The 22007-nt window shown below is 46.4% G+C and overlaps 1 protein-coding gene across 3 annotated transcripts in view; it reads right to left on the bottom strand.

Moving 5' to 3' along the window:
- The window catches only part of LOC138754820 (E3 ubiquitin-protein ligase RING2-A-like), a 44471-nt gene extending 31508 nt beyond the window's left edge, over positions 1-12963 (bottom strand). For 2 of the 3 annotated variants that reach the window (XM_069919681.1, XM_069919684.1), the window contains exon 1: positions 12864-12963. The gene's annotated coding sequence lies outside the window, so the exon portion shown is untranslated. The remainder of the gene's footprint in view (positions 1-12863) is intronic. The other variant, XM_069919682.1, reaches the window with a different exon arrangement.
- Between the last annotated feature and the right edge of the window lie 9044 nt (positions 12964-22007).

Here is a 22007-nt window from a genome sequence, read left to right as displayed (position 1 = left end):
GTCCGGACAGCCATTTTCATTTTGTGCTCCAAAACAGCCATCCTCAACGGGGGCCAAGTGAGGACTCACCAATGCCCTATAGAGTCTCAACATTACATTCCTACGTCGCTATGGAACACAAAATATGTAGAAACAAATATCTCTGTGAAAACCAACCTATCAATCCTATTTGATCATGAATATTTGTTGTCGATTTATCAAAATAGCATTGAATAATTTATGCCAAAAAGTTTGTTCAGGCAAACACCCCAGTGTTAAAACTGCAGCTTGATTGAAAAGGAATGTAGGAATTTCATGGCCTCTTCCCGAGCTCGTTCATGACTTTATCTGGTGACTGCAAGTGATGAACCTCTCTTGTTACTTTGGTTGCTCCCTTATTTTCTACAATAGAGTAATTCTTCATTTCTGCCAATGCACAGTAAGGAAAAGGCCCTGTGAACTCGGCCAGTGCCAAGACGGGCATTAGTCTTCACTCCATCCATGACATCTACAACTCATCAAGGATCTTCACCACCCAGGCCATGCCCTCTTCTCACTGCTACCATACAGGAATCAGAATTTATTGTCATGGACATGTATGTCACAAAATTTGTTGTTTTGTGGCAACATTATAGTGAATATATATATCTTCTTTGGCTTGGCTTCGCGGACGAAGATTTATGGAGGGGTAAATGTCCACGTCAGTTGCAGGCTCGTTTGTGGCTGACAAGTCCGATGCAGGACAGGCAGACACGGTTGCAGCGATTGCAGGGGAAAATTGGTTGGTTGGGGTTGGGTGTTGGGTTTTTCCTCCTTTGTCTTTTGTCAGTGAGGTGGGCTCTGTGGTCTTCTTCAAAGGAGGTTGCTGCCCGCCGAACTGTGAGGCGCCAAGATGCACAGTTTGAGGCGATATCAGCCCACTGGCGGTGGTCAATGTGGCAGGCACCAAGAGATTTCTTTAGGCAGTCCTTGTACCTCTTCTTTGGTGCACCTCTGTCACGGTGGCCAGTGGAGAGTTCTCCATATAACATGATCTTGGGAAGGCGATGGTCCTCCATTCTGGAGAAGTGACCTACCCAGCGCAGTTGGATCTTCAGCAGCGTGGATTCGATGCTGTCCGCCTCTACCATCTCGAGTACTTCGATGTTAGGGATGAAGTCGCTCCAATGAATGTTGAGGATGGAGCGGAGACAACGCTGGTGGAAGCGTTCTAGGAGCCGTAGGTGATGCCGGTAGAGGACCCATGATTCGGAGCCGAACAGGAGTGTGGGTATGACAACGGCTCTGTATACGCTAATCCTTGTGAAGTTTTTCAGTTGGTTGTTTTTAATAATATTAAAAATAAATTAGTGCAAAAGAGAAAACAAATTAGTGCCTGTGCTTCATTGTCCATTCAGAAATCTGATGGTGGAGGGGAAGCAGCTGTTTTTGTGCTGTACCTCCTTTCTGATGGTAGCAGAGTGGTGGGGGCCCTTGGTGATAGAGGCTGCTTTCTTAAGACACCGCCTCTTGTAGATGTCCTTGGTGGAGTGGAGACTTGTGCCCATGATAGTGCTGGGTGAGTTCTCAACTCTGTATTTTTTTTCTTGTCCTGTGGACATTGGCACCTCCATACCAGACAGCGATGCAACCAGTCAGAACACTCTCCACGGGGTACACCTGTCGAAAGTTGCAAGAGTCTTTGGTGACATACCGAATCTCGTCAAACTCCTCATGAAGTGTAGCCACCGGCGAGCCTTTATGTCATGGAGGCCCCAGGACAGATCTTCAGAAATGATCCACTACTTACCCCTTGATGAGGACTGGTTTGGATAGGAGCCTGAAAACATACACCCAACAGTACACAAACAACTTCTTCCCCCCTGCCATCAGATTTTTCCACGGACAATGAACCACAGTATCTGTCTCACTTTTTCACTAACTTTTTTAAAATATAATTTATAGCAATTTTTGGACCTGTAATGATGTTGCAAATCAACGAATTTTGGTCACCTGTTCATGTCAATAAATTCTGATTCAGATTCTCAAAAATAAACTGGTTTATGGACAGCCCTCAGGAACACAAATCTTATGAATTAAATAGCCTGCAATAGAGCAGAAACTTTTTTGACAGGTGGACAGAACACAAAAATTCCAACTAGTTTGCTTCAAGACAGAAAAAGGTTCGCCACCAGCAGAAGTTGCCCAGCACCCCTCACAGTACGAGTGAAAGAGCAGCAAAAGACAATGTCCAAAGATTCACCTCCAGCGCTCCCACAGCCTCTGCAACCTGTTCAATCCATTGGCCACCTGAGCTCCAGAACCGAACATCCGACGCAATCAAGAAACCTTCAGCACCCAAGGCCATTCAGGAGCCTTTCTTGCCCTCAGCACCCTCTCAAATCCCAGCAGCCCACGCCCTGTGTGGTTGCCCCAAATGCAAGTCACCAGCAGCTCGTTGCCTGCATGTTATTCAGCCGCAGAGCCCCTCGCTAGTCCGCTGCTGTGATCATTGTCCTGTAGGTTCGTCACCACTGCTTCTCCTCAAATGGTGGGGAGGGGGGTGGTCTCCCTGTTTTATGGTGGCCTTTGCTTCCACAGTCTGCAACATCTTGAGGCCACTGCCGAACACAGATGCAGACAACTTGGTAGTAGGATTTTAAAATAAACCACAGCTGACTCTTTTAACAGGCTGTTTAAAGCCTATGCAGAGCTATCAGGAATTGGACTGGGCAGTAGAACCCTGCGGAGAAGCGCTGCATCTTCTCTCCTTGCTCTCTGCGTGTCCACACCTGCACCGCTGCCATTTATTTTGAACAAAAGCACATCATCATATGGGATATAAAAATTATCCGGGAACACAAGGGAGATACGAAAATCCCTTCTCTTACTGACAATGTGCAAATAAGGGCATTTTCTTGATTCTGGACAAAGATGCAGAGATCTTTCAGTTCCCCAGTCTCTGTCAATTCTGATCCCTGCCATGGAAGTAGATGCTTGGATGAGTGTAGCTAGCTAAACTGGATCCATCTCTCGCTCTTGGTCACTTCCAACACAATTCCACTGATTCTGTCTGGCCCTTAGGAAACCAGAGTTAGGATGGTGGAGGGGTGGGAGGGGGAAAATAAACTGAAAGGAACCAAGTTTGATATTTAACATTGGATTTTGAAATTCTGAGTAGCAATTTTCTTAAAATTAAAGGTAATGTGAACAATATTGGTATTATTCAAGCATCAATATACAAATTTAAAATGTTTTAAATTTAGACATACAGCACAATGACAGGCCCTCTCTACCCACAAGCTCATCTCGCCCAATTAACCTACAATCCCATACAGATGGGGAAACGCATGGCGTAGTGGTTAGCGCAATGCCTTTACAGTGCCAGCGATTGGGACCGGAGTTCAAATCCCACGCTGTCTGCAAGGAGTTTGTACATTCTTCCTGTGTCTGCATGGGTTTTCCCCAGGGGTTCCAGTTTCCTCCCACTGTTCAAAACGTATGGGGGGGGTGGGGGGGTGGGTGTAGGTTAATTGGATGTAAATTGGGTGGGACGGATCCATGGGCCAAAATGGCATGTTATGTCTAAATTTAAATCACAGCACCCAGAGGAAACCCACGCAGACATGGGAGAATGCACCAACTACTTTTAGACAGCGCAGGATTTGAACCCTGGTCGTTTGTGCAGAAATATTGTTGTGTTAACCTTTACACAAATTGTGCTGTCCCATTGAGGATAATTCTGTAAATAGGCACGCATTAAAGTCTACTCTTGGAAATGAGAAGTATATTAAAATGACATGGCGGAAGTGTTCCTACAGGAATTTATAAGGATAAAAGAATATAAATCTTCTAACAGTTTAATTTACAAGGAGCTCCTTTATGTCACCACAAGCACATCTTTGTAATGCTCAGAAATAGCTTCAGTTCAAAATTTTTGCACATCCACCTTGATTTTTTTCCCCCTGACCTCATCAGATCACAGTGTCCCATCACTTTCTCCATATCGCCCCTTGGCACCCACAAGCATCATGCTGTTCTGCAACAGTTGACCAATACACTTCCTTTGAAGCCAAATACAATTCGCTGGAGGAACCCAGCGGGTCAAGCAGCGTCAGTGGGAGAAAGAGCGCGGGCGACGCTTCAAGCCGAAACCCTTTATCGAAGGCGATTGTGTTGAGCTTCAGATTCCAGCATCTGTCGTCTCCTGTGTGTCGACACTTTCTCTGAAGATCAAAGTGAAGCTATCACTTTGAGAAAACGCTTCAAGACAAAAATTCAGCCTTTCTGAAAGATGCAGACTAAAGTCTATTGAAATTCGTCATGAGAAACTGCTGAGCTTTTAAGCACATGTAACAGCACACAAAAGAGTGACGAGATGATCTTGTGTACCCAAAAATTTAATTGTAAAGGTTCTTAGGACATGCAGCAGAAGTTATTAAACATTTACCAGGCTTAAGCTCTGCACCGCAACTTGAATGGTGGTGATCTTGCTTCAGACAGGCCAAGACCACATGTAATACTGCAGTAGCTGTCACAATGTGAAATCTCCAGGACCCTGCTTTTAATTGGACTGCAAGACACACATCTCAGTCCTTCTCATTTTCTTCCCCCCCCCCCCCACTCCACCCTCCCTTGCACAGATCAGGTTGTAACTAATTGTCCTCTGCATGTGTGTTCAAATCAATTATTCTTCCTGATTTCAGGATGCTTCCTACAAAAATGACTTTTCTTTATCAACACCCCCCCCCACCCCCACTTTACACAATGCCCAGATTCATTAACGCCAGAATATTTGTACCTCTCTACTTTAATGACTGAAGAGGCTCTTTTAAAATTAGGGTATTTTTTGTCTACTTTCTCTTCACACTAAGATTCAGGATTTATTGACACGTACACAAAATGTGTTTCCTTCTGCTTGCCCCTGCAAAGGCACCGCTCATTCTGTTCCTCCTTTCTGCTTTTGTATTCCCTACTTAAAATGTTTCTTTCAAGCCAGTCAACAAACAGATGCCCATGGTCTTGCTTGAGAACCAGTGATGAACGATGACAATAATAGGTTCAATTGAAAATGCAGGATCCAACGGCAATCCTTGCACTAATTCTGCTTTCAGCTTTTATACATCTCTCAAATTAAATTTTAAATTTAGACATGCAACACAGTAACAGGACTTTTCAGCCCATGAGCTAGTGCCTCCCAATTATGCCCAATTGACCTACAACCCCCAATATGGTCCTTTTGAAGGGTGGGAGTAAACTCACGCAGACACAGGGAGAATGTACAAACTCCTTACAGCCAGAGTGGGATTCAAATCCCAGTCCCAATTGCTGGCGCTGTAACAGCGTTATTATGCCGCCCTATCTCACAAAAATCCAATAATGTTGCTTATTCCCTTTGCGCCTTTTTAATCATTTTCAGATGCACTCATTTTATTGGCAAACAGTTAAACACCGATTGGTCACTGCATTAAATACAGACAGAGGGAAGCAAAGAGACCAACAAGCGGGTGCTTTTTTTAAAAAAACATCCTGCAGCCACAGAGGTCCGTGGCCAAGATGACTGCTAAGCAGCAAGACCATGCGGAACTGCAGACTCTGGGGGAGAAGCGGACTGGCGAGGGCACCATACCACCAGGCAGTGGAACAGTTGCTAGCTCTCCACTGTCAGACTCCTAAACATCAGACTCCATCAAGAGGCTCATTCCAGGACTCTTACTTTGCACGTTATTTATTATTGAGTATTTATTTTCTGTGTTGCAGTCAGTTTGTTTGCATTTCTTTCTTCTGTAAATGTATCTTTCCCCGAGTGCAGATTTTTGCATTACCAATAAGCAGCCCACAGGAAAAAGAATCTCAGTGTTGTATGTGATGTCATGTATGTACATTGACAATAAATCTGAATCTGAAATGGGGAGAACACACGCCCCCCCCCCCCGCCCATTGAGAAGAAGCATGGGAGACAACCTTGCAGGGAAGGTGACCACGGGCAGTGGACCGGCAAGGGGCTCTGCAGCTGATGGTCCCAGATAGGCTGCAGGAACTATGCATCAGAACCAGGATTCGAGACTGTGCTGAGGGTAAGAAGGGCTCCCTTAGGGTCTGGGGCGCTGATTGTATTGGAGGTTTGGATCTGGAGCTCGAGTGGATGATGGATTGAACAGGAGTCTGTGCGGCTGCAGAGGCTGCAGGAGGTGAATCCACGGACACTCAGTGTCTCTGAAGGGACTCTCTTTTGCTTTTCTTTCTCCTAGTGTAGGTGGCTCCAGACAATGGTCACAGCGACTCTTTGCCTTATAGCAGGTAAACATTGAAGTATATCATGTATATTACATTTTTATATATTATTATGTGAAAATAAATGGAACCTTGAACTCTCATATTGTTGACTATGGCAGTTCCATCTTTCCAATGACCCTGAAGATTGTAACATCTCAATATAGTAAAACGCCCGGAATTCAGTATCAATAGGATTGCTAGATGCCGGATAAGTGTATTTTCTGGTTGCTTGAGAGTTACACTTCCAATGTTTAATGCACTCACATTAAGAGTAAACAGTTTAAAAGACAAAACTCAGAACTTCTATACTGTACATACACTGAACAAACTTCACACATAAATATCTCAACCTAAAAACATTTTACTTTATTTTCATCACATTCTTTGAAAACAGTTAATCACCGCAGATTCCTCCCCCTCCACTGAGTCGCCCTAAAGATGAACAATAACATTATAGATAATTAACTCCCCCCCCCCCCCAACCCAAGCCTCTGAACAGGGCAACTCTTGCTAAGCAGGGATAAGGAGTCACTTTAAGCGAGCAGCATCAACCAGCTCTTCATCCTTGGGCGACACCATTTGCTGTTTCACACAACTTTATTCAAACAGCTGCTACGAGCAAAGCGCGACCCAAGTCACTCCGCTGGCCGAATATTTGCTCCCCATCTTCACCAAAGGTTTCTATTGCTCACGAGAACATTTACTTTTACAATTTGAAACTATTTTATTCTTATTAGTTTTTTTTAACCAGTTGCTTGAATTTCGGATACCAGGGCTTTTACTGTATTATTCTACCTTTTGAAATGCCTTTCCCACTGTGATTTCCTTAAAGTCCATTCTAAATTCCCATCTCTCTGCACCTGCGACTGAATCTCAGTAATATTTATTGCTCATCAATACCAGAAGCTGCACCCATGGCCAGATCCTCAACCAAGAGCATTTTAAGCACACATATTATTTCATTCAAGGCCTTTACTTCCAACTGACAATACCCTTTCCAACAATCTGGAGTGAAATATGTTTCCTTACCTGTATCCTTACACTTTTTCCTCCCTGTCCCCCAAATCCCCCACTCCTGCCAAGTTACTTAATCGATATTCCTCCCAGATCAGCTGCAACTCAGCTCCACACCCCTGTTTTTGCACCAAAATTCTAAGTGCACTATTCAAGATTATTTTATTGTCATGTAAAAAAAACAGAAAATATGATATTATACAAAATTTCCTTTAGTCCACCATAAGGCGGACAAAAGTTCATTATGGAGAAGGTACAGAAGAGATTGACCAGGATGTTGTCTAGACTGGGAAACAAGTCTTATGAGGGGAAGGTTAGCAGAGCTGGGACTTTTCTCTTGGGAGTGTAGAAGGATGAGAGGAGACTTGATAGAGGTTTACAAGATTATGAGAGGCATAGATAGGGTGGACAGCCAGCACCTGTTTCCTAGAGAGGATCAGCAAACACCACAGGAGATCTGTGCAAGGTGAAGGGAGGGAAGTTTAGGGGAGACATCAGATTTTTTTTTTTATATAACACCCAGAGAGTACTGTTTTGTTCCATGTTCTATCAGCAAAAATTGCCCAGTGCTCCTTAATGACAAATTAAAAAGCAAAAGAGTCCCCTCCAGCACTAACACAGCCTTCATTCCAACCCGAGCTCCAGATGCAAACTTCAGACACGATCTGAAAGTCTCCAGCACACTCCCACATCCCAGTTCTGATAACTGGTACCCCTTCCGCCAGTCTCAAGCCAGACTCCTGCAGTCCACAGTTGGCTATGAGTCCTTTGACCCACGTTGCCTGCACCCTTCGTGGGTACCTCGCCTCAAACAAACCAACAGCCTGCCTCTTGTAAGTTCTTCATCCTCAGATCCCCTCACTGGTCAGCCACCAAGGTTATTTTCCTGTAGGGTCAATCTCCTCTGCTTCTCCTTCCCAAACGCGGGGGGGTGGGGGGGGGGGGGGTGGTCTCCCTGTTTTCTGATGCCCGGCGCCGGTCCTCCGCTTCCCCAGTCCGTAACCCCTCGCAGCCACTGCCGATCATAGATGGCGCCATCTTGGGCCTGACCCCGCGGTTGTGGAATTTTAAAATAAACCACCTTCAGCTCCTTCAACAGGCCGTTTAAAGCATGTATGGAGCCAACAGCAGTCAGACTGGGCAACTGGACCCCATGGGTAAGCGCAGAGTTTTGCTCCCCTCAGCTGCCATTACTAACATTTTATGGGTAATAAAACACAATCTCTCCCAAAAAAGGCGGGCACTTTAAACACATTATCACAAGGAGAAAAGTGCAAGTAAACTCTTGACACATTAGGGCAGCACGGTTAAGCATAGTGGTTATTGCAATGCTGTTTCAGTGTTAGTGGCCTGATTTCAAATCCTGCGCTGCCTGTGAGGTGTTTGCATTTTCTCCCCGAGTTATGCGTGGGTTCCTCCCACCGTTCAAAGCATACAAGAGTTGTAGGATAATTGGGCAGCATGGGCTCGTGGGCCAGAAGGGCCTGTTACTGAGCTGTACATCTAAATAGCTTTTAAAAATGTAAATCTTTATGCTTAAAATGACAGAAATTGGACAAAGTCCACGTCATCCTATAAATAGGAACAAAACCACCATAAAAGATTGGTGATTCCGGATTTATCAGTGGCAACAGCAAACATTGCCAAGTCAAATTTATAATCATCCAATTATACAAGTACAACTCGACAAAACAGTGTTCTCCAGTCCTCGGTTCAAAACATCCAGACAAACAATACATAATGTGGACTAGTATATACAAATACAAATAAATATTGTTTCACAAACATGAGAAAGTCAGATGGTCAGTGTGAGCAGTTCCTTTGGTCATTCAGCGCTCTCACTGCCTGGGGGAAGAAGCCATTCCTCAGCCTGGTGGCGCTGGCTCTGATCCTCCTGGATCTCTTCCCCGACAGGAGCATCTGGAAGATGCCGTGTGCAGGGTGGAAGGGGCCCTCAATGACTTTTGTGCGCACTTCAGACAAAGATCCCAATTGATCACATCGATGATGGTGGGTGGGGAGAGGAGGACTCTCTGCTGCTCTTATGGTCCTGTGGATTGACCTGCGATCTATTTCTCTGCAGCAGCCATATCACGCTGTGATACAGTCAGCCAGTACGCTTGCAACAGAGTTCCTGGTTGACATGATAGTGGCCAATTTTGACCAAAAATGTTAGGAATTACCAGTTTGCAAATTCAGCCCAGTCACAACACTTCATTTCATCTATGCTGGCTGGATTCTAACTACCAATCCTTACTCTTGTTCAGGTACACAATCCTTTATCGGACATCTAAAATCTGGAAAGTTCCAAATTCCGGCATCTTTTTTCCTGGTGCTGGTACAGCAGAGGGGAGAGAGAGAGAGAGAGAGAGAGAGAGAGAGAGAGATAGCAGCACGACTCGGGTGGGTGGGGAGGGAGAGAGATGGCAGCGCGACTTGGGTGTGCGGGGTGAGGAGAGAGGGAGATGGCAGCGCCACTCGGGCGGGCGGGGGGAGAGAGTCGGCAGCGTGACTTGGGAGGGGGTGGATACGGCGGCACAATTCAGGTGGGCTTAAATCTGGGGCAGCTGATCCAAAATTCAGAACACACTGTCCCCCAAGGGTTCCGGATAAAGGACTGTGTACCTTTAGTGACTTTTTTTTAATCCTATGACAGTTACTAAGTATAATACACCAACATTATTTAACCACCTCCTCCTCACTGACACTCAATACCAATGCACCTCACAGATGTGTACTTAGGCCACTGCTCTACTCGCTCCACACCTCGGCACAATTCAAACACCATCTACGTAGTTGCTAACGATTGTTGGCAGAATCAGAGAGCAGTGAGGAAACATACAGGAGGGAGATGGATCAGCTGGTTGAGTGGTGTCACAACAACAACCTTGTACTCAACGTCAGCAAAACTAAGGAACTGATGGTGGACTTCGAGAGGGGGAAATCAGGAAAACACAAACCAGTCCCCATTGAGGGGTCAGCAGTGGAGAGGGTTACGAACTTCAAAATCCTGCGTGCCAACGTCTCCAGAGATCTGTCCTGAGGCCTCCATCATGATTGCATCGACTTGAGGAGATTGGCAAGGACTCTTGCCAATTTCTACAGGCTTACCATGGAGAGTTCCCTGACTGGGTTGCATCACTGTCTGGCATGGAGATGCCAATGTACAGGACAGGGAAAGGCGACAGAGAGTTGTGAACCTGGCCAGTGCCATCAAAGGCACTACAAGAGGTGGTGTCTCAAGAGAGCAGCCTCTCTCCTCAAGGACTCAGGCCATGCCTTCCTCACACATCAGGAAGGAAGTACAGGAGCCTTAAGGTGTACAAGCAATGATACAAAAACAGCTTCTTCCCTTCCGCCATCAGATTTCTGAATTTTCAATGGCCCACAGACACTACCTCTCTCTCTCTTCTTTTGCACTAATTTATTATTAAAATGTAATTTATAGCAATTTTGCACCTGTAACACTGCTGCAAAACAACAAATTTTGTGGCTTAAATTCTGATAGTAAAAATGCTTCAGCTTTGCCTCCCCCATCCCTTTTATTCAATGTATGTTCACATCCAGTTGTATAACTAACAGACCAGTGACTTTAACATATATTATGGAGAGCTTTCACTCCATTCTTGTTATTGAACCTGCACACTGACATGGACATAAACAGATAAAAATATTAGCAAATACTTTTGCTTTACCCTGTGGGGATGCAGTAATCATGATAAAAACACACAGTAAATGCTGGAGGAACTCAGCCGGTCTCGCAGCGTCTATGAGAAGTAAGGACGTTTCAGGCTTGAGCCCTTCTTCAAGGTGCGGGCAAAAAGCACGCAGGCGTGATTAGTAAGGGATTACTTAAGGTGGGAAGGGAAGGTTGCGAATCACTGCTCTCGACCCAACTGTTATTGAAATATTTTGTTTGAGAAATATTGTCATTGGCCCATCTCCTTTGGAGTTGTGAAACTGTGCACATAACGAGTCAATGAGGGGCAATGAAACAGTGGTTTTCAAACCTTTTCTTTCCACTCACATACCACTTAAAATAATCCCTTACTAATCACAGAGCACCTTTGACATAGGGAATACTTAAGGTGAGTGGAAAGAGAAAATTTGAAAACCACTGGATTAAGGGGTAAGAATGGGAGGGGTGGGGGAGGAGTCCAGACCAACAGCCAAAAAGCGTTAATTGGATACGTTAAGAGGAAAGATGAGAATTGATTTTGGCTGCAGATGCTGAGGTTGTGGTAAGTTAAAGAATTTTATGTATGTTACGTAGTATTATGTGACAATAATGGAACTTTTACCACCTTTATAATTATTTATCTGGCAAGATGGTTGATACAAATGTTTACCCTATGATGCTGCCACAAATCAATGAATTTTGTGACATGTTCTTGACAATAAATTCTGATTCTGACATCAGGACAGGGAGAGAGGGAGACCAGAGAGAGGAAGGCTAACGAAACCTGGAGAAATCGAGGTTAATGCCATCCGGTGGGAAAGCGCCCATACAGAATATTAGGTGTTCCTCCAAGTTACGTTGCAGTTTTGCAATGTATGAGAACCATGGACAGAAATGTTGGCATGAGAATGGGGCAGGGGATTAAATTAGAACACAGTACACACCCTTCTAACCTATATATTCCTACCAAAAGGAAGTACTAAACCCTCCATACCTCATAAACCTCTATTTGTCTTTCATTCATGTGCCTGTCAAAGAATCTCCTAAATGTTTCAGCCTCCACCACCATCCCTGGCAATACATTCCAGGAACGCACAACCCTCTGTGTAGAAAAAAAGCCTACCCCTGATACTCCCCTCAACTTTCCTCCTTTCACTTTGTACAGATGATCTCTGGTGTTTGCTATTCCTACCCTGGGAAACAGACACTGGCCGTCCACCCTATCTATGCCTCTCATAATCTTGTGGACCTCTATCAACTCTCCTCTCATCCTTCTATGCTCCAAAGAGAAAAGTCCCACCTCTGCTAACCTTGCCTCACAAGACTTGTCTTCCAAACTAGGCAACATCCCGGTAAATCTCCTCTGCACCCTCACCAGAGCTTCCACATCCTTCCTACAATGAGGTGACCAGAACTGAACACAATACTCTAAGTGTGATCTTACCAGAGTTGCAAATAAGCCCAATCTCACTGGTGTTTTGATAAATGAGAGTTTATTTAATTGAAATATACAAGATGCTAAAGTGCCGTTTGCCCAGGTTTGGAAGTGGAACTACAACATTGTGGCAAGGTAGATGGATGGCGAATTAATTCCCCTCCTGCAGTGTTCGTTCCCTCTGATGCCCCGGCCCTTTTCCCCCTCCACTCCCCGCTGTTATTCCCCTTCCCTTCACCTCCACCCCGGACCCAGAGACCCGGCCACTGGGTCCGCGCACGCGCTGTGTCGGCCGCCTCCCCGTTGCCGGCACCGACGCCCGCACTGCGCAGGCGTTCTGCCCGGCAGCCGGCCGCATTGCGCAGGCGCCCTCCCCCCAACGGCCGGCAGCCGCTCGTCGCCCAGCGGTTCGCTTGCCCCCAGGGCCTCGACCGGCTGCTAACTCCGCCGCTCGCCGCCCCAACTCCCCCCGTCACCCCGCAACCCCCAGACTCTCCTCACCTCGCTCTCCTTATCGCCTTTATTTCGCCATTACATTTTTTTACCTCGCATCCAGCACAGCCACAACCACAAACCATTCGCCTCACCAACGTCACTTCCGTTTCCGGTCCCTGGTGTCACGTGACCGTAGAGCCTTCATTGACAGGTATCCTTTCTTGTGCAGTGACCTATATTGGTCTGTCCATCTTTGGGAAATAACGTTCACTGTTGGGGAAAAAAGGTTTATTAACTATTCACTGGCAACTTAAAACTAACAGAAAAGTATTCAAGATTCAATTTGTTATCCTGCAATAAAAACAATGCAATATTACACCAATTCCCCTTTAGTCTGCCATAAGGCAGACAGGTTCACCAATTTAAATTTAGACATACAGTGCAGGAACAGGCCATTTCGGCCCATGAGTCCACGCCACCCATTTACACCCAATTAGTCTACACCCCCCCCCCCCCCGGTACATTTTGGACGGTGGGAACCCCCGGAGACAACCCACACAGACACAGGGAGAGCATGCAAACTCCTTACAGACAGCGCAGGGTTCGAACCCTGGTCCCGACTGCGCCAACCATGCCGCTGTCGGCAGAAATTGCCCAGCGTCCTTCACAGTCAGGGAAAGAGATGCCAAAGAGGGTCCGTGGACTCACCTCCGGCTGCCACGCAGAGTCCAGTCAAAACTATCAGCAGTCTAAGCTCCAGATCGGAACCTCTGATGCAACCAGGAAGCCCTCATTGCGCCCCCCATCCCCGGCACCCTCTCGCGTTCCCGGTTTCGACACCTGGTACCCCCTTCGGCCAGTCTCCTGCAGCCTGGCGTAAGTCTCTTGACTGCAGTCTCCAGCAGCCTGGGTCCCGCCACTACGGACTTGAGCAGCCACAGCCTGCGTGGGTTCCTTGCCTCAAGTCGCCAACAACCCACCACCCGTGTGTTCCTCAGGCGCAGAGCTCCCCTCTCCCGCTGGTCCGCCACCATGTCACCGTCTGGTGGGTCATCTCCTCTGCTTCTTCTCAAATGGGGTAGTGGTCTTACCATTTTCTGCAGTCCTGTGCCAGTCACCTGCTTCTCCAGAGTCTGCTGCCAATTGTACATGCTGCCATCTTGGGCACAGATTCCGCAGTTGTGGGATTTTCAATAAAATCACCATCATTTCCTTTAACAGGCCATTTAAAGCCTGCACAGAACTGGCAGCAGTTGGACCCCACGGGAGTCCTATGTCTCCGCTCCCTGCTCTCCATGGGTCCGCACCAGCGGCAACGCTGCCGTTACATGCTGCAGAGGCAGTAGTATTCCCACAACTACACAGGTACACCTTAGCCATGAGATAATGTGCATCTCTGTAAAACTCTGCTAAAGCCACACTTGCCCTACTGCATCACAGTGTGATACAATTGTAATGTGGAGAACATTGGGACTGGTTGCATCAGTGCCTGGCAAGGAGATGCCAATGCACAGGGCAGGAAAAGACTACAGATATGTGTGAACTAGTCCAGCGCCTTTATGGACAGCAGCATTAAGGATATCTACAGGAGGCAGTGCTTTAAGAGAGCAGCCTCTATCCTCAAGGACCCCCACCACCCAGGCTTTTTTGATTGTGGGCCACATAGAGAAAAATATAAGGAGTCACAGTCCAAGCAATATTAAGCCTGGCAGTTTTCAACCAGTTACACTGTAAGAAAAATTGTTTTTAGACCAGAAATCCCCTGTGCCATCAAAAATTAATTTTCTATCAAATTAACTACTGAATGGTTTAAGTGTTGACATTACAGTAGTTTATTAATATGCTCACATGTTACAGTGGACATTTCTGTACCTGCTGCTCTTAAATTTAATTTAATGCAATAAAACTCTTTAAAACTTCCATTTGAGCAGGCTGGGACTTTATTCCCTGGAGTGTCGAAGATTGAGGGGTGATTTGATAGAAATTATAAGGGGAAAAGTGAGAGTCAATATGGATGGACTTTTTTTCCATTGAGAGTTGGGGAGATTCAAACAAGAGGGCATGGATTGAGAGTAAAAGGGGAGAACTTTAGGGGAAACGTAAGGGGGAATTTTTTTCACGCAGAGGGTGGTGGGGGTGTGGAATGAACTTCCAGCAGAGGAAGTAGGAGCAAGATCGATGTTAATATTCAAGGAAAAGTTGGATAGGTATATAGACGGGAGAGGTGTGGAGGTTTATGGGACAAATGGGAGTCAGTGGGACTAGGTGGGAGAAGATGTTCAGCATGGACTAGTAGGGCCGAACTGGCCTGTCTCTGTGCTATAAATGGTTATAGAGTTAAAAGGCAGTACAAAATTTTTAAAAATCTGGGTGCAAAATAAGAACAGGAGAAAAGATCAAGAAAGGGGCAAGGCCGTCTCCAAAATTCCTCAGTGAATACAGTTCATGGCCCAAATGCCCACCTTTAATGATTATGAAGCAATGAGTAAATTTGTAGATAGGCTATTAAAGTTAACAGATTCCTTGCAAATCAAACAAGCACCCTTCCCTTTGACTTCTGTGAAAAATATTCATTTTCCCACTGTCTGAAATTTTCAGCACTCCCTTGCTAGTTTCTATCTTTTCGGTTCCGCCCATGTTTAATCAACTGATGTAAGTTTTTTTTTAAACTGAGGTAAATGCCTTTTTTTTAAACTGAAGTAGACGTATTCATCGATGAAAAACGTTGCATCAGTTGGTCTAGTAGTTGTTCAAAATGGCAGCAGAATCTAGTGGTGAAACTAAGAAGTGCAGTGCAATTTATAGTTAGAGACAATGTTCTAATGGGCCATAACCACTTGTAAAATTCACCCTGGGCCATGTAAAAATGGGCACCCCTGCTGTACAGCATCGGAATGGAGGTCAATCCACAGGGCCATAAGAGTGGCGGAGAGGATCACTGGAGTCTCCCTCTCCCTCCCCCCCACTCAATCAGTGTGATCAACTGGGATCATTGTCTGATAAGGGCGTGCAAAATTTGATGAGGACCCCTTCCACCCTGCACACAGCATCTTTCAGCTGCTTCCACTGGGAAGGAGATACAGGAGCATCAGAGCTTGAACTGCCAGGGTGAGGAAAAGCATCTTCCTGCAGGCAGTGAGAATGCTGAACGACCAGAGGAACTGCTCATACTGACCACCTGGGACACTAATATTTACTAAACAATATTTATTCATTTATTTTCAGAAATGCATATTTGTCCTGCATATGTATTGCTTGTCTGTATGTATATGGTTTCTCATTGTGCGTCTGCGTATTTTGCACCGAAGACCGGAGAACACGGTTTCATCGGGTTGTGCATTCGGATGATATTAAACTTGAACTTGAATATTGTGTTCAGTTCCGGTTCGTCATTACAGGAAGGATGTGAAAGCTTTGGAGAGGCCGCAGAGGAAGAGTTAAGGGGCCTGTGTCCTCTCCTCTGCAGCCTCTCTATATCGATCACTACTTTGGGACTGCCTCAGGCACCAATGATGAGCTCGTTATCTTTATTCACTTCCACCCTGACCTCAAATTCACGGTCTTTCTCGAGCAACACCCTCCCTTTCCTCGATCTTGGGAGACAAACTCTAGACAGACATCTACTTCAAGCCCACCCACTCCCACAGCGACCTTGACCACATCTCTTCCCACCCCGTCCCCTGTAAGGATTCCATTCCCTTCTCTCAATTCCTCCGTCTCATCGCATCTACTCCCAGGACGAGCCCTTCCAAGCCAGATCATCAGAGATAGCCTCCTTCTTCAAATACAGTGGCTTCCCTTCAACCACCATCAACTCCACCCTCACCCACATATCCTCCATCACCTGCACATCTGCCCTCACCCATCCTCTCCACCCCCACAGGTTAAAAAAAAGCAGGATTCCCCTTAACCTCAATCAAGGCGTCAATCATTCATTCATTCCTCCCTTCCCACCAATTCTACCATCGGCACATACCCCCGTGACCGCAGGAGATGCTCCACGTGCCCAAGAAGAGGGTAGTGACCTGCCTTAATGACTATCAACCAGTACCACTTACATCAACAGTGATGAAGTGTTTTGAAATGCTGGTGTTGAAGCAGATCAGCTCCTGTCTGAGCGGTGACATGGATACATTCCATTTCGCCTATTGTAGTAACAGATGCCATCGCACTGGCTCTACACAAAGCCCTGGAACACCTGGTCAGCAAAGATGCATAAAGATACTCTTTATCAACTATAGTTCGGCATTTAACAGCATCATCCCCTCAAAACTGATCAGCAGACTCCAAGACCTGGGAATTAACACCCTGCTATGTAATTGGATTTCCTCACCTCCAGACCACAATCAGTGAAGATTGGTAAGAACACCTCCACAATCTCCATCAGTACTGGAGGACCACAGGGCTGCATTCTTAGCCCCCTGCTCTACTCACCTTACACCTATGACTGTGTGGTTCGGTCCTACAATAACTCCATCTTCAAATTTGCCGACGATACCTCGGCAGTGGGTTGTATAAAGGAAGGGGATGAGTCAGCGTACAGGATGGAGATTAAAAACTTGGCTGAATGATGCACCTTGCACACAATATCACCAAAACTAAGGAGCTGATTGTTGACTTGTCGGGAAAGGAAAGCCAGAGGTTTTCAATCCAGTGATCATTGGGGGATCAGAGGTGGAGAGGGTGAGCAAATTTAAGTTCTCGGGAGTCACTATCTCAAATGATTTCTCCTTGACCCAACACACCAATGGCATCATTAAAAAAAGTATGTCACTGCCTTTACTTCCTCAGGAGTTTGTGGACATTTGGCATAACATCAGAAACCCTGGCAAATTTCTACAGATGTGTGGTGAAAGTGTGCTGACCAGCTACATCACGGTCTGGTACAGGGACACCAATACCCCTCAGTGTAAAACCCTCCAAAAGGTAGTGGATGCAATCCAGGACATCACAGGCAAAACCCTCCCCTCTATTGAGCACATCTGCAGAGAATGCTGCTGTGGGAGAGCAGCAGCGATCATAAGACCCACACCACCCCAGCACACGCTCTGTTCTCACAGCATCCATCAGGAAAGAGGTATCAGTGCCACAAGACTTGCACCCACCAGGTTCAGGAACAGCTGCTCCCCCTTCACCATCAGACTTCTCAACGACAAACTCAATCAGAGACTCATTAAGGGCTCTGACTTGTGCATTTATTGATTTTGTTCTCTCTGTATTGCATAGTCAGTGTGTTTACATTTGTTATCTGTTTACAGTTTGTTGTTTGTTTACATGTTTATGCTATGTACAGTTTATTTTATGCACTACCAATTAGTGATAATTCTGCCGTGCCTGCAGGAAAAAGGAATCTCAGGCTTGTATGTTCATGTATGAACAATATATCTGATTTTGTCATCTACCACCCCACAAGTCTCCGCGTCCAACATATGATCCTCCGCCATTTTCACTACCTACTACATGATCCCAATGTCAAACACATATTCCCCTCCATCACACCCTCATTCATTCCTCCCTCTCCACCAATTCTACCATCGGCACCTACCCCTGTGACCGCAGGAGATGCTCCACGTGTCCTCACCACCATTTGGGGCCTCAAACAGTCCTTCCAAGTGAATTCATGTGAATCAGCAGGGGTCATCTACTGGATCCGGGGCTCCCACTATGGTCTTCTCTACATCAGAGAAACTGGCTGCAGTCTGGGAGATCACTTCATTGAGCACCTCTGTCTGCTGCAATAGCATGGATCTCCCAGAGGCCACTCCTTTCAATTCCCTGTCCCATTCCCTTGCCGATGTGTCTGTCTCATGCACCACCAGACTGAGATCCCCAATAAATTGGAAGAGCAACACCTCAATCTTCCGTCTGGGCCCCCTCCAATTGGACGGCATTACATCGTCTTCTCTGGTTTCCATTAGACACTATCCCCCCACCTTAGTCTCCTTTCCTCTAGCACCCTCTCTCTCTCTCTCTCTCTCTCTCCACCCCCACCCCCCCCCCCGCCTTATTCCTATGTCACCTATACCCCAGCTCTGCTTTTATAAGCCGCTTTCAGGTGCATTCTCCGCCAAGAATGGGCCTGCAGAAGCTGATACAGACCTGTGGAATGGCCATTCAGGTGGCAGCCCTGAAAGTGCTGCGCTGCCCACCTGAAAGGGACAGCTGCAGGAGAGGCTCCTCAGAGCGCACTCTGGCTCCTGTCAGCACGGGACGTTAGGGCAGGGACAGCGGGGAGGGGGGCTGTGAAGTGCCAGTTGATGAAGTAGACAAAGACGATGTGGTCAAACAATAATCATGGCTTTTATTGGCAGAAACTCATTGTACGATAATGAAAAACAATAGATGCAAATACAGTTATATCCAAGGGGAGTGTCCTTAACAGTAGAGATAATGTACAGCCAATGTTAGTACAGCAAGGCTCACCAGAGGGGAGACAGGCAGCTTGGCAACTTTTCACCTTACACGTTTTAGCAAAGTGGCCGAGTTTTCCACAATAGCTGCAGGTAGCTATTGGGCACTCCGCTGGCTGAATGTTTGCTCCCATCTTCACCATGGGGTTGTGTGTTTACTCTTACAATGTAAAACTTTGTAGCGGGCTGCCGAACGCGCCATGCCTGAGGCGGCAACCCAACACGGGGAGCCGGCGGCCTACACCCCCGGCCGAGACGGGCTACAGCTCTTCGAAGTCGGTGCCCGACTCAGCAGCGCAAGGGTGTAGCACCCCACTCCCTTGGGCTGGCCAGCGGCAACCAATCGGGTGGAGCTAGGGAAGTAGCCGCACCCGGGGATGAGAGGGGCTCATTGATTGGCCACTTCCTGGATGGCACAAAACAACCAATCCCAGGAAGCGGATTGTAATGCCATCAGTCGGGCGGCATTATAACATCAGAGATAGGCTCCTGAGCCCTTTATAAGCTGCCAGCACAATAAACCAGTGTTGAATTCCCTACCGTAGTGTGTGTCTCTTCTATGAGCGTAATCTCTCCAGCAGTAACAACTGCTACAACTTCATTTAACTTTATGTATTTATTTCTTGATTTTAGTTATGCCAGTTGCTTGAATTCTGGACACCGGGGATTTTACTGCTTGCTGGATAACCCACAAAACAAACCTTTTCACTGTACATCAACACACATGACAATCGATGTAGACTTGAACTTGGCGCATGTCCACAAGGGGCTCGTATGCCTTGAAATCACCGTATTTTAAGGGTTCAAGGTGCCCAAACAAAACTGCGGTGTGGTGGAAGGGGCAGATCAAACACAGTGTGTCCATGGCAGATGTGCAGGGGCCAGAATGATCATTCATCATCCTCAATCCTTGCATCCAGGAGCAAGAGCGAAGATCAAAAACAAAAAATCCATAGGCCAGGGTTGTATCCAGGGCTTTACACGGGTCACTTGACAGCAGAGATGTAAAACTGACCTCCCATCCACTCCCAGGAACTCCCATCTGAAAGGGCAGAGGAGTCAATCAAGCATCTAACCCTTCCGCAAGAGTGCACACTTTGTGCAGGCTGTGAGGAAGAGCTCGGACCCAAAACGCCGACTGCCTTTTACTTCCTATGGGTGCTGCATGACCTGCTGAGTTTCTCCACTGCTTTTAGACACCAGCATCTGCAAATGTTCTGAGTGAAGACACACCGCTGGAGAAATTTAGCAGGTCAAACAGCCACTTTATGTGGCAAAGATAAAGATACAGAACCAACGTTTTGGGCTTGAGCTCTTCATTAAGACTTGGTTCGCCAAGCCCTTCATGAAGCCTTGATGAAGGGCCCAGGCCCGAAACATTGGTTTTGTATCTTAATCTTTGCCTTATAAAGTACGCTGTTTGACCTGCTGAGTTTCTCCAGCGGTGTGTTTTTATTTCAATCACTGTGTCTGCAGACTTTCGTGTTTTAACCCTTAAGGGGGGAGGCTGCTTTCTTGAGTCATTGGATCTCTAAATTAAAATTGAAACGCTTTGGAATCTTTATCTACTCATGTAAACATGATACACCGAAAACAGGGTGCATTAACTGCCCCTTGTAGAGTTTTGTGTTTTACGTCTGCAGGCGTTCTTGTTTGTCCATCCTTTTTTAATAAAAAATAAATTTTATTTAATTAGACATATAGCACGGTAACAGGCCATTTCGGCCCACGAGTCTGCGCCGCCCAATTAACCACAACCCCTGGTACATTTTGGATGGTGGGAGGAAACCGATGCCCCTGGGGAAAACCCACACAGACACAAGGAGAATGTACAAACTCCTTACAGACAGTGGTCCCGATCGCTGGCGTTGTAACAGCATTGCGCTGACCGCTACGCCAATTGTGCCAGTTAATATCTCATTTCCTGACCCACGGATCATTGTGGTCAGTTAATGCACACTGTTTTCGGTGTATCTTGTGTACATGAGTAGGTAAAGATTCCAAAGCGTTTCAATTTTAATTAAGAGATCCAGTGCGGTAACAGGCCCATCTGACCCATAAGCCTGTGCCGCCCAAACACACCAATGTGACCAATTAACCCAATGTGTTTTTGGAACATAGGAGGAATTCAGAGCACCCAGAGGAAACCCACAGGTCATGGGGAGAATGTACAAACTCATTACAAGTAGTAGCAGATTCAAAGCCAGGTCCCTGGCCCTGTAATTGCATTGCACTAATGTAATACTCAACTGGCTGCTACTCAGTCAAAATTCACCTCACCTGTCAATCAAGGTCAGGCTCCGCCCACAGATTAGTGCACACCCGACCATTGGTCCCTTCAATCACCTGGGCTGGACTCTCCAGCCGATGGCATTATAAAGCCCACCATGTGTAGGCCGTCTGCCTCTTCTTCCCGAGACACCAAGCCCAGCTCCACTCCAGGTGGCAAACCGTGGGCAACACTGGAGAACCATTGGTAAGGCATGCCCTGACAAAAGGTGGAGAGCTGTAGTGTTCCATACGTACCGATTACCTTTCTTAATTTAGTTAAGAGGCATGCCTACACTCCATCAAAGGGTGGCAGGTATTGTATTCCTTGCCTGTAAAGCTAATTTTCCACAAGAGGTTGTGAGCATTGGGTAGTTGTGTTCAATGCAATCCTGGACGTGTATATGTATTATTCCTGTTGCAATTTCCCTCTGATTACTGTTATAATCAGCCTGTCTTCCGATTCATTGCTCTTTGGACCCATCAAAATTGTCTTCCCAAGCATAACAACTGACCATGCCACCCCATTTTC

Source organism: Narcine bancroftii, chromosome 2 (genome assembly GCF_036971445.1).
Source record: "Narcine bancroftii isolate sNarBan1 chromosome 2, sNarBan1.hap1, whole genome shotgun sequence".
NCBI lineage: Eukaryota > Metazoa > Chordata > Chondrichthyes > Torpediniformes > Narcinidae > Narcine > Narcine bancroftii.
The sequence above is the reverse complement of the archived record's forward strand: the minus strand, read 5'-3'. Positions and strand labels throughout refer to the sequence as shown.